The following is a 13596-nucleotide window of genomic DNA, read 5'->3' on the forward strand; positions in this document are numbered from 1 at the left end:
CGGTAGCCACACTTCAGTTTGTTTCCTATACGATATAATTGCCTCGCTCACCGTCAACGATATTAACATTGACGAATCCAGCATATACCTCAACAACACCGTAGGGACCCATCTTCGCTGAGATAAATGCCTACCAAACCAAATATAACAAATTTTATGTAAATTTTCAGCAAACTCGAACGAAGTAACATAAGCGAATCCTGTCATGACAAAATCAGGCAACGGTCCGTTAATTGCAACTCTCGTCATCTCGTTGGTGGGATGACCAAATTTAGCAAAATAATCCGCACAATCTCCATATCCGAGGAAACTTCCAGGATAACACGCGCTCATGTCAACGGAGATCATATCTTCGAAATAATACTTGGTATTCCACAATCCGCCATGGCCGTATTCGATACAGCTAAGTTGAATATCAGCGAGGAATTCATTCCTTGTGGGTTTCCATGAATTTCTTTCTCTGGCAGCGTGAGCAGCAACAGATGGAACAGTAAAACAATTCGTTAGTAACTGATCAGGATTTGACAAATATTTCACCGCGATATTTTTCATCGATTCATGTAATTTTTCATCACGGTAAATATCTCCTCGCGGCAGGATAAACTGATCATATTTTTCTTCGCTCGAGAATAACCAAACCGATATTGGATCAGACGCGGCTAATATTTTGATATATCTGAACATAGCATCGGAATTGTCTTTTGCACCGTCAACAGGATAAAATTTAACAACACGATCCCGCGGAAATATCATTACCGATTGCGACCACGCATGTGAATTATGATCAACAATCTCGATTGGTACTCCTCGAGATTTATACGGCGACGAATATAATATTTCTCCCGATAGCGTTTTCACCGTGATAGGAAATTTAAGTTTTTTACTTAACACAGCCACATCGTCAACAGATGCACCATCAGTAACTGTCTTCGCCCATGCGTTAATTTTATCCAACCTCAACTGGGTCAAGCCAGATCCACGACGAGCGTTTTTCATGTGTTCGATAACACGCTCAGCCACGCAGTTTATCTTCGGCGATTCTTTCATCGCAGGTAGATTTTTCATGTCAGGATTATTATTCAGCCGATAAATTCCATAAACAACAGCGCTAGATGGATATGCCCTAGCGTAATAGGGGGCATCGATCCCCAGTAACAATCCATGCTTAGAGTTTTTATCAAGAATAACATTTTTCTTACCGCCACGCACGGGATCCCGTTTATCGCGAATAATCCAAGTATCGTCAGGCATTTGTGCGATAAATTTTATCCCGAAGATAAATCGCTCTTCCTTATGCGAGTTTTTTATATGCTCGATTATTTTCTTGGCCCGCTCCAGATTCATCGTAGCATCAACAGAGTTAGTTTTCCATGTCGACCAAGTATGAATCGCTCCATCATCGAAAAATTCTTTTTTGGCTCGGTCAACCTCAGGAATGATATATTCTGCCTCATCAAGATCAAATACATCCATTATTATATTTTAGACAAATGTTTAAATTATATAATGCAATGCAAATGGATACCAATCGGATCAACAAAATCATGCGACAAATCCTGCAGAGGAGATTATTGTGGTGCTCATATATACGCGATTCGACGAGGCAGTAAAGGACCACAGCGATGTTTGGTTTGCCAAGTTGGCACTCGAGGAAAAACTCGATTATGTTTGTCCTGTGGAGGGAAAAATTATCGAGAATTACGCCGATATTACGAAAAGAAATCCTCGTCGGTGATAACATGCGAAGAAGATTATATTAATCGATTCAAGGCAAATTATGATTTAGACAGATAGAATATCATATATGGATCTGAAATCGACGATTCCTGAAACAATCACACACGAGTTTAGATTACATCCAACCATCGAGGATTACGAGGCGTCATCGGATGGTATCGTCAGAAATGCAAGAATTAAAAAAAATGTTGGTAGGGTTAGCAATTCGGGTTATCTATTGCATAACTTTAGTGGAGTAAGTTATTTATGCCACAGATTTGTTTTCGAGTGTTTTCACGGACCTATCAAAGTCGATCTTGTCATCGATCATATCGACGGTGATAAGCTTAACAACAAACTGTCAAATCTCCGAGCGGTGACTCCGAGTGAAAATTCAAGATTTGGTAATACCGGTGGCGTACGGCGACCAGCTAAAGCGGTTAAATCGGTAAATCAAGAAACAGGAAAGAAGCTTGTATTTGAGTCTTGTAAGTGAGATCGAAGATTAATTGAATATTACAGGATTGTTATATATGGACGAAGAAAATATAAACGACATCATCGAAGCCATCGATGAACTGAGAAAAAAAATAAATCTTCCATCGGATCTAGATACGAATAAAATTCGATCCGAATTCGAGACGATTGTTCAAGGGAAACTTGAATATAAATACACGCTGCCGTCAGAATACAAATTAATAAAGAAAATCCAAATTGCGATGTATCAATCACTTGCGACAGTCAGCGATGGTCAAATCGAGGATTTCGTTAAATTATCTACGCTAGTGGAGAAAGCTAGGTTGATTTTATCAGAAGCATACGAAACGAAAAAAATTACAAGCTCGCGTGTCAGACAGCTGAAAAAGCTTGTCGATGAAAGCAAAATTAGGGAATCTTCCTGAAGATTTCCACAAACAAAAAAAAAAAACAAAAATTAAAAAAATCTTCCAATTTTGAAAATTCCCCTGGATTTTATTTATTTTTTTGGCCCATTTTTATCTGGCAGACAGATTCAAAAAATCAAAGATTCTCAGGGATTCCCTAATTATCATCAAAGATTTTACGATTTCACCAGGAGATTGATACTTAACGTTTCTCCGCGTATATCAAGCAAATTTCCGTTCTGATCTGTTAGTTTGAAATTTATCCTCGATAATAACCGATTATGACATCGCAGATAAAACGGATTCACTGGTTCTTTTATTATCAAATAACCAGGAGAAGCGCTAGGTGAAAACGAATACAAGATAAATCCCTGCTGCGCTTGATTTGACACTGATGAATCAACATTGTAGCTGCCCTCGACAACATCCGCGTGAAGATAAATCGCGATAACTTCTGTTATATTAACGATACCCGGCGAGATATGTCTCCCTTGCCCGGTAGGATCATTATTGTGTTTGAGAATCGATTCTGATTGTACTTTTTTAGTCCACGCGGCATGTAATTTCGGAAATAACTCATCGATGGTATCAGTGACGATTTTTCTCATTTCATCAGCATCAGAATTGGGAAATTTGAAATTTAGTAGCGTTTCCTCGGTTAATCCAAATACTCTCATGAATTTTTGTTTTTCTCCTGAATTTTTGATCAACTCGAATTTGCTAATAGGAAGAACATAATCGGCAATTGATATATCGTCGACTATCGCCTGAATAAACATACCATGATAATATTCAACATCATTCGCAAGTTGATTTAAAATCTTCACGCGTTTGATAATTTCGCTACATGAGCCTGATTTATTTAGGATGCATTCATGAAAGGATTCCCGCAATAAATTTAATTGTATTGTATGTTCTTGAATAAATTCGTCGATGGTTCTTCTTACCAAGATACCGTCTATGGGGGCTATTATCCTGTTAATGTAGGTAGCGTCGAAGATTTTCACACCGGGGGGAATTTTAGGAAGAGGCAACCACGAGAGAATTCTTTCGTTAATAAAAGTAAAAGCGAACATTACCAGGTTAAATTTGTGGTTATTCATGAGGTTGATGGCGCTATCGATCCGAGGCTTGTGTTTGATATCTCCGTACCATCCTTCGTCGGTGGTAAAATCTGATTTTTTTGGTTCCGGTAGCTCTGGAGGAGCTTCCTCGTACCAACCTGGAATAATAAAATCAGATTTTTTTGGTTTTGCTAGAGGTGCGATTTCAGGCCAACCTAGAACTGTCCTAATCGATGATTGGTAAATATCTACCATGTACGGTGATTTCACTTCTATCATCGATGACAGCGTTGGATAATGCGAGGATATCTTTATTCCCGGAGTAGCATCACCGGTTATATTTGATATTCTACTGGTAAATTCCTTATCTAGCTGATCAATTTCGTAACTGCCTGTTGGTATGCCAACGACGATCCAATCAGGTGTTCCATCGGGTTTGTTTTTGTTGGCAAAAACAAGTGAATTGTTTGATAATAATCTGCCGAATGATTTCGATCTGATATTAGGCCAGCTATTGTAGACACGCAGTTGTGTTAACGCAATCTCCTTGACGCTGATTGGCGTTGGAAAGTTAATGCTAAATTCTGGCTTGGTTGAGCTTAACGATATTAACGTTGTTGTCGGCGGTGTCGTGTTTGTCACGATCTGGGCTAGCTCGGACATTATTAATATTCATTTGTTCAATCTCCGAGTAAATACTGATCATCGAAGAAAATTCTAGATCGGAGATAACGCCATCGTTGAGACTCTCCGAAAGCAACGATGATAATTTCGAATACGCGCTGTTGACCTTGGATAGTTTGTTCTTGTACAATGATAATTTCTCACTCGTGCATGATGATATCTTTTTCGCGATGATATTGAGAACACCAGCGATTGTCGTTGTCGATGAGATTATTATCGTTGCTACGATTGACGCGATTGTTGTTACCGCGGATAAGATTATTCCCGCACCGGCGACTATTGCACTTACCGCGTACACAGCAACATCGATGACAATTAATCTGCGTTGATATTTTTTTATTTTTACCTGATACTCGTCGAGGAGTTTTTTTAGCGAATCTTGCCATGATCGCGCCTGATTGTAACGGTAATCCGATGCAGTCATTTATTAGTTAATTTACCTGACTAATTGGATTCAGTGTGATAAATATTCGAAAATTGCATGATAAGGTGTTGGTTCTGTCGTGGTTCTATCTGGTGGTTCTATTGTAAATATTTCCCTGGCATTTTTCTCCATGGAAATAATAAAAAATCCAGGATAATATTCATGAATTTCATGAAATCTGGTTGTTACCTTAAATTTTATCTTGGAAATATATTGTACTCGATATACGCCATCAAACGGCGCGACAAAAGTATCAAGATTTCCAAGGGGCGTCCATGTGGCTCCCTTTGTTTGTACCACAAGTGGCATAAAATAACGAGTATCTTCTGTCATTAATTCCACTGGTGTATAAATACGCGCAAATCTTTCAAGATTCATTGACGATATTTTTGTGTTAATATCGCTAATTTTTGTAGTTGCGTCGAGAAGATCCGAGCTCAATTTTGGTATATCAGTGGCGTAAACGAATCTATCGATCTTTTGGTCAATAGCTCTGTCGTACACTGATGTATCGACCTTTTGACGCGCTAATTCACGTACCATGTTAATTTCATCGTTGATTTTTTTTATTTTCTCATCTGTCGATTCACGCATCGCGTTAAACCCCTTGGTAAATTCGGGAATAACAAGATCGCTGAGTTTATTAATTTCCTCGCTGATTTTTTTGTTGAGATCGTCGATTGATGTTTTCTGACCCATCGAGATATTTATCTTGGTAATTTCCTCGTTGATGGATTTTACTCTCTCGATGAGATCGCTGTGTGTAGTTGAGGAGGTATCGATGAATTTTTTTATATCCTCGTCGAGTTTTTTACTGAGATTTTTTGATACCTCCTCGAGTTTTTTAAGATCATTATTTAGCTTGTTAAATCTTTTTGTTATTTTTTCCTGGAAATCATCCTGTGATGCCTTATCGGACTTTAGAAGCATCGCCGCTGATAGTTCCCTGTCGGATTTTTCCACATCTGTGATATTAGCCTTTAGTGGCAATACCGCTAATAGATCGTTAATATCAGCGATAGATTTTAATACCATCTCCGATTGGCGAGTAAATTGACTGATATGATCATTATATTCGTCTCGCTTGATTATAGCAGCTATTTTGACATTGCTGGTGTGTAATCTTCCCTCGGTATTTTGAAAAACAGCAACTTCGCCAGGATCTACTTCTGACAGCGATAGAAGATTGTTAATATCACTCTTGGTTGCAAATTTTGATACATCGATGTCGCTTATTTCTCTTTTCTCCTTCCTGAAGAGGGATCTACCGTAAATGTCAACCATGATATTTATCTACGGCGTATTCAAATACAATTTTATGATAAGGACCGGATGATTTTGAAATTGCGTCAAGAACATTAATTGATTCCGGGCCGCATATTGGTGGATCTGTTAATGTTTGTGTTGGAAGCGTCGAATACCAAACCGGAAGATTCAGCGAAGACACGTAACTGATAAATTCGTTTGGTGGCGCTAGTCCGTACGAATCAAAATAAACAACTTCGCGAGGATTAATCGCGTAGGCAACCCAGTGCGTACCAGGGCCGGTATTTTCATCAAGATTTATTATTCCTGTCTCGGTAGGGTTTGGTTTTTCTGGTAGTTGATCTCGCATAAATACGCCTCTGAAAAATTTTATTTTCTTTTTCTTTACTTCATTGATTAGATCTAAATTTGAGGCTGGTAGGCTCGACTTAAGCCGGATCCGTACGGGGGTCGTCTCAGATAAAGGCCGGATCCCTTTTTTTTACGATATCTTCCTCCGGTAATTTTTCGCATTATTGTAGAGCCTAATTCAGAACCAACACCTCCGAGCGCGCCTAATCCTAATGCCTTTCCAATCGCCGGAAGAGCTAGTTTCGCCAGAGGTAATAGGAAAGGAAGAAATCCGCCAGTTTTGACCATGTCTCTGATGGCGCCTATGGAAAGACTCACATGAACGCCGGAATTTGCTGATTTGGCCTTGGAGAAACGTTCACGTTGACTTTTGCTCAGCGATAGTTTGTTAGGCCCACCCTGAATTTGATCGTTTTTCAAGGTTAATTTCATACCGCATCGCTTTGATATCGCTGATTGGAGTTTTTTCATCTGACCCGGGGTCAGAGTTACACTGACGTGTTCGTATGGCATATTAATAATCGCTTAATCTAAATTTGGAATTTGTCACATGTTCTCGACAGGAGCATCAATGACCCTCATTCTGCCGCTGATGCCTTCCAGGATCATTGTTCTATCGCTGAGGATTACCGCGAAGGCTCTTGCAGCTGCTCCACCTGTGTTAATTCTGGCTTTAAAATGGATATCGACAACGGATTGTTTTACCAAGTCGAGATGTTCCAAGGAAAAGTAGTAGATGGGGTAGCGAGTATTAAAATCTAGCTGTGATATTTGCAATCCTGTATCAATATTTTGATCGCGACCCATGAAACTTAGCAGGCGATGATATGCACGGGCCGTCGAATAGTTGTCAAAATCAATTGATATTTCCTCGGATGGTTCTTGTTGGCCGTTTATTCTCAGTGATACGTTTGTTGCATTGAAATTATCAAATATCATGTGACTGTGATTTTGATCGTATCTATCCGCAGATTGAAGGGCAACAAAGATGTGTCTAGGTGCCGAAGCGCCCTGTTGTGACGCAATTCGCCAGGTAAATATTCCGTTGATATTAACATCGCAGGAGTCGGTCATCGTTGTCAGCCAGGACATGACGGATTTTCCGCCTTGATTCATGAATGATAATAATTTTTCTTCCTCGAGCATCGATGGAACTATCGCTGGCATCCACAAGGTAAATTTAGTTAGGACAACTTTACCGACATCACCAGGATCTCGCCAGATGGCTTTGTTACTGCCAGCAGCGTCTCGAACGAAAGTTATCGTGTGTTTTGCTCCGTAAATAACTTTTCTGAAATGCCTGCAAAATCCAAAAATATGTGATAACGGAATTGCACAGGAAAATCTTCGTTCATTTCCCTTTAACATAGCTTTTCGCGTGGCAAATCCAAGGTTGTAATTGATATTGGGGCCAAGCACTACAGGGACGTTGGTGGCGTGAGCATTACCAGCAAGATTTTGCGGTCTGCCGATATCATACGGGGAATGTTCAGGGTCATTGGAATTATCCTTGGCGAACATCATACTAGGACCGGCTGACCTGGTAAAATCATCCGAGTATCTCGCTAGGCCTATAATCGTCGTTGCTATATCAACGTTGTCCGTGATTGATTCGATCTCTCTTCCGTCGATCATGTAAGTGGTGCTCTTGAATAATGTCATGATGCCGTTGTTGACAAACCCAACACCAAAATCTGCATCGTAATTGGTATCATCGTCTTTCACAATTCTCCCAACAACCTCGATATATGCCTCAGATGGAAGAAAATATCTTGTTGTATCGTGGACTTGAATTTCCAAGCGATTAGATGTATTTGGTTCAACTGCGTCGTACGAGAAATACTGGAAATCTCGCACGGATGTGTCTCTACCTACAGGCTCGTCCATGTCGAACACTTCATTTGACACTTGTGCGAACATTTATTATTAAGAATATCATCTAAAACGAAGACCGCTGCCTGAAATGAAGCTTGTATTTGCAACTTCCTTTGCTAGATTTGTCTTAGCAACTTCCTGCGCTATATTTGTCTTAGCAACTTCCTGCGCTAGGTCGTTTATTTTTTTATTTGCCGCGTCGTTTATGGCTTTGCTGATTTCGGGTGGCATTTCTCTGGTGCTAGGTAATTTGACGGGTTGTTTTTTGCGCATTAAATTTAATATTTTACTTTTGACAGCATTGAAGCCCTTGCTGGCCAAATTACCGATACCAGAAATGGCAGTCTCGCCGATCTTTCCTATTGCTTTTGACGCGAATTGTTTGACCGTGGGTCCAATTTTAGGTATTATTCGCGTAACGAGACTTCCAATGATATCGCCGAATCCATTGCCGTGGATATATTTGTATACGGGCAATCGAGAGTTTACTACGCGGACCTGTTTAGGTCTGCGCTGATGTTTGTGAACAATCATGTTATTTCAATTGTATTGTTTTAATCGATGAGTTCATCGACGAACTCCTTGTAAATGTGAGAATTGATGACGCCACCGCGGAATAATCGCTGACAAATATCTGAGGCCTCGTTGATTATTTCACGAGAGTTATTTCCAGCTCGTTTTCCTCCGATTAATACCTCAAGGCGAGACACATCGTTGACAACGCTGTCAGGGCAAATGGTATATCCGCTTCCTGACTTTGGTTCTGGAGATTGCGGTGGCAATGGAGGAGGGGAGGAGCGAAAAGACCGACCTTCGTCACCTTGAAAATAACGAGGTCCCAGATTAAAACGACGCCGCATACCTTCGCGAAGCATATCCTCAGTACCATAAGTACTTGGTACCGGGGGGGGAGAATATTCCGTTCCTACATCTAATACCGTTCTTTTTGCCTCAGGTGATGGTTCTGAAGGGAGGTGGAAGGAAGGGGGGGAAAACTGGGGGATTAATGTATCACTCGCCCTTGTAGATGATGGACTTGTCGGCATCTTTACTGATAATTTGTATTTACCAACATCCGATAAAAATTTTATAAAATTTTCATCAGAATAATCTATTGGTTTTCCTAAACTACCAAAATAAATTATCGCCCGCCAATCAACTTCTTCGACTTTATCAGCAATATCTTTTTTCAATAAAAATCTTTTATTTTCCGGAGAATTATCCGCAGCCATCGCAATTCTTGAATCGTAGTTTCCGAGTAAAAACATCATGTTCTTGTTCAAATAATTATCAGCGGATATTCTAGTATCAATTACTGACGAACCATTGTCCGCAGATGGTTTGAATTCGGGTGCAACTATCGGTTCGTCACTCTGATCTTTTTTCCTTCTTGATTTTCTCTCCTTTTTCTGAGGTGGAATTTTTTCTTTTGGTCTAGCTCCTAATTCCTGTGGTTGAATATCTTCTTCCTGTGGTTGAATTATTGGTTCCTGTGGTTGAATATCTTCCTGTGGTATTACTTTTCTCCTTCGTGTTTTAGCTTTTTCTTCCTTCTCCTGTTGTTTTCTTTCCTTCGCTTGCTGTTTTATATCTTCCGCTAGTTGTTTATTATAATTATATCTACCGTCTGCTGCTTCTAAAAATCTTCTAAAAGACGGATCCCTTTCACTCGCCTGTGTTTTTTCCGCATAAACTTTATATAACATACCATACCAATTATTACGACTTGGATATCTTCCTTTTCCTATTTCAGTCAAATATTCATTTCGAACACTAAACATGTCCTCCGCAAATTGACCAAATTGATCTAAACTATACATCGTAGATAGCGGTCGTGATATTATTTCCCATCCCTCATCGGTGAAATTTTCTCTTAAATTATCGATATTAAACTTCCTCTTTCCTACTCCGAGTTTTCCCAATCCGGGTTTTCCCAATCCGGGTTTTCCCCTACTACTTATTTTATAAGTAATTGCAGGTTGCTTTTGTTGTTGTGCTGCTATTGCTAATCGATCCGGTAATGTTCGTGATTGTTCCTCAATACCTTTCAACATGGGAAAAATTCCCTTTTTCTTGGTATCCGGATCTTTTTCGTCGCCAAATACAACTTGTTCGATTGTTCCGGTAACTGGCTTCAACCATTTCGACGAAACCTCGGCAATTCCATGTTGCACATCTTCGTAACCACGAACATTTCTCTTGAATAATTGTTTTGTCGGGATAAGCTTCTTTAATGCAGCTAATTGCTCTCGCGCTAATCTAGCAGAATGAGGTTCTCCAACTGTACTAGCTTTCCGACTCATATTATTTTCAACTATATTGTTTTAATGTGACGTAAAATTAAGATCCGCAGCCAAATCTTTGCAAACTCCACGACACCCGAATTTTTTCCCACCCACCCCCCCCCAAAAAATAGTATTTTTTCCTTGTCCAGAATCATTGAATTTGCACACAAAAATTGCACTCGGGGTTGAATTTACGCAAATTGTTTTTCGTAGGAAGCTTTATTTCTGCTTTCTGAGGCTTCTACGGAGAAAGTTCTCGTAGGAGGCTTTATTTTGGCGGAACCGTCTGGTCTGTAGAACTTCCCTGCCGAGGATTATTTTTGTGTCTCGGAGGCTACAATATTGAGTCTACCCCCCCCTCCCCCCCCTGAAAAATGATGGTTTTTGTCGAAAAACGGCCAAAAAGTCTGTACACTTTCCCTGCTGCTAATAACATTATCATTATTATTAGTAATAGTATCAATAATATCATTTAAATGTATTATTGTACCTGTAATAGTATGCTATTAAGATACAAGTATTTAGTGTAGCTATGAAGCACAAATAACAAAATAATAACTAACGGTTCCACACAAGATTACCGTATACTCGCTCTACTCCCTGATGTACATTATATCATCACTTTATCTCCTATCATTGTCACGTGTGTTGCCGTTTTGATCAATTATAATTAGTACCAATAACTAGCATCCAGATTTTACCTATAACTGGGAAATACAGGACTAACTTTTGTTAGGCCAGCTGGTGTAATTAGCCATGAAACAGGTGTTTACACTTCCAACAATTGATGGATTTAGCAGTTCCTCAAACTCACCGATATTAAAGGACAATCAGCTTTTATGAGACACCTTTGATGATCAAGGAACGGAAAGAAATTTCCCGCGGAGACAAATTCATGCAGTATACCTTTATATAGAATATTTGGTATATCTAATTTGTCATGAGTGATTGACCTTAATCCATAATCGGGAGTGGGAGTTGGACCTACATGTCTAATGTCAGATACGATGTGTGTGATTTGGGTTTTCAACGTAGCTTTAATAATATTTTGGCCGTATTGCCACAGTGTCTGCAGCGTGGCAGTTTAGAGTGAGGTCTAGCACTGGGGCGTCATATCGCAGACACGTATCATCATGTCCTACCAAGTAACATTATCTGACTCCAGAACGACCAGTCCTATCACTTGGGTTTTAATGCTGAGCTGTTAGTATCATTTTTATAAGTCTTTGGTATGACTCGGCCAGGGTTTGAACCCTCGATCTCCCGCATTAGAAGCATACGCTCTCACCACTTATACCACCGGTGACGCAAACAAAAACATGTTTACTAACATTCAGATCTTGATACAGCCTTGATTTCGACCTTAGAATTTTATAGAAATAAATTTTGTTACTACTACTGTGACCTCTTATGAATTTTAGTTGTCCCTGAATGAGATGGGTGTCACTGGAATATTCATTACGGATGCCAATTGTCATCTTGAAACTCTTGCTGTAATTACTTCTCTAGAATCGATTGTCGTATCAACCTGATTTGTTTTCTCAACGACTTATCATGATTTACAATTGGACCTGAACGAAAATGGTCTTGGCACCATATTTGTCATGTTCTAAATATTCTTGTCACTATTCCTCAATGCATGGCTGGTCATATTGGAATTGTGTTTTCACCAAAAGATATATGAGATATGGTTGGTTCTAAATAGAAATGTGCCAGTTTGATATCCAATACAGCCAACATGGCAGCCATTTTGAAAAGCATGTTATTCGTACTTCTTCAAAATAGAACGTCATATTAACATAGGTTTTCAGCCAGCAGACCTCTCATGCTTTTTCCTTGGTCCTAAGTTATGTCTTGTTGGTCCTAAACAAAATGTACGGCAATCCGACAGCAACAGCAGCTAATTCTGAAAATGACATAATTCCTGAAGAATATCAGAGTTAGTATCAGAACTCAGCGGTTTACAGAATTAAATGGTCTTATCCTGAACTCATAGAAATAGCTTTTGGAGGTAGAATATATAAGGACTCTTGTTTTGTTTTTCATTATATTTTTGTATTTTGTTCTCTAAAATCTTTCAGTTTTAGAATTTAATTTAAATCAGTCACTAAGAAATTTAGATAGTTATTTGTGAATAATAAAGCTTAATAGTAGTGTTGTTGAAGTATCATCTTTTTGCATAAGAAGGCAATTATTCTTTCCAACTAGCCACGAAAACTAAAAATCATCGCAAGTAAATGCTAAGACTCCAGTGTGAACATATAAATATCAGTAAATATTTAATTTGTATTAGTATTTGGCCCGTATCTATTTTTCGGGTCTATATGGTTCAAATTGAAATTTTCCCGACCAGTTCGTTTTTTTTTTGTGGACATTTGACAGTAGGTTTGTATAAATACTATTGGCTTAGGGAATGAGTTCTTCAGATTTATCAGAACGATTATTGTTCATTGGATATTTACATCTGTGACTTGTGGCAAACATGAAATTCACAAGAACTGCTATATAATTAAAATTAGTTAATTCCCTGCAATCAGGGCAAATGTTTTCCTCACCTTTTTTCACAATTTTATTTTTGTGTCATACAGTCGATAATCTATATAGATGTAAACTGTATCCCTGGGAATAAAAAAAAACGGTAAAACTTTATTAAAAACTGTTGCAATGCCGTATTTGTTAAATAGACAATAAATATATATTATAAAGTTGTTATATGTGAAAGTTAAAGTATCTGTGTAATGTAACTACAGAAACTGAAAGAGAACAGCATGGAACACGCAGACTAATATACAAATCATCGTACATTATTTCAGTGATCTGAAAATTGCTGGTGATGAGAGTGATTTGCCATCTTGTACCTAAATTATATGTTTTGAAGGGAGGAGTTGTGCCCTTCCCAGTAAAGTAATCACTTTGTTTAATCACTCATATGTTTTAAGAAGGTGACGTTAAGTTCTTTACTGTCACAGTATTGACTTAGCTTCTTGGTATATCGTTTACTGCTTGCATGCATGAGTATTGTGTTTACAAAAAGAAGATCAAGTATG

The 13596-nt window shown here is 38.8% G+C and overlaps 1 protein-coding gene across 1 annotated transcript in view; it reads left to right on the top strand.

Moving 5' to 3' along the window:
• Window positions 1-13596, top strand: part of LOC149808551 (transmembrane protein 179-like) — a 127222-nt gene that overhangs the window by 29357 nt on the left and 84269 nt on the right. The gene's annotated exons all lie outside the window — the stretch shown is intronic.

The sequence above is a fragment of the Sinohyriopsis cumingii genome, chromosome 1 (genome assembly GCF_028554795.1).
Source record: "Sinohyriopsis cumingii isolate HCF-2022 chromosome 1, ASM2855479v2, whole genome shotgun sequence".
Lineage (NCBI taxonomy): Eukaryota > Metazoa > Mollusca > Bivalvia > Unionida > Unionidae > Sinohyriopsis > Sinohyriopsis cumingii.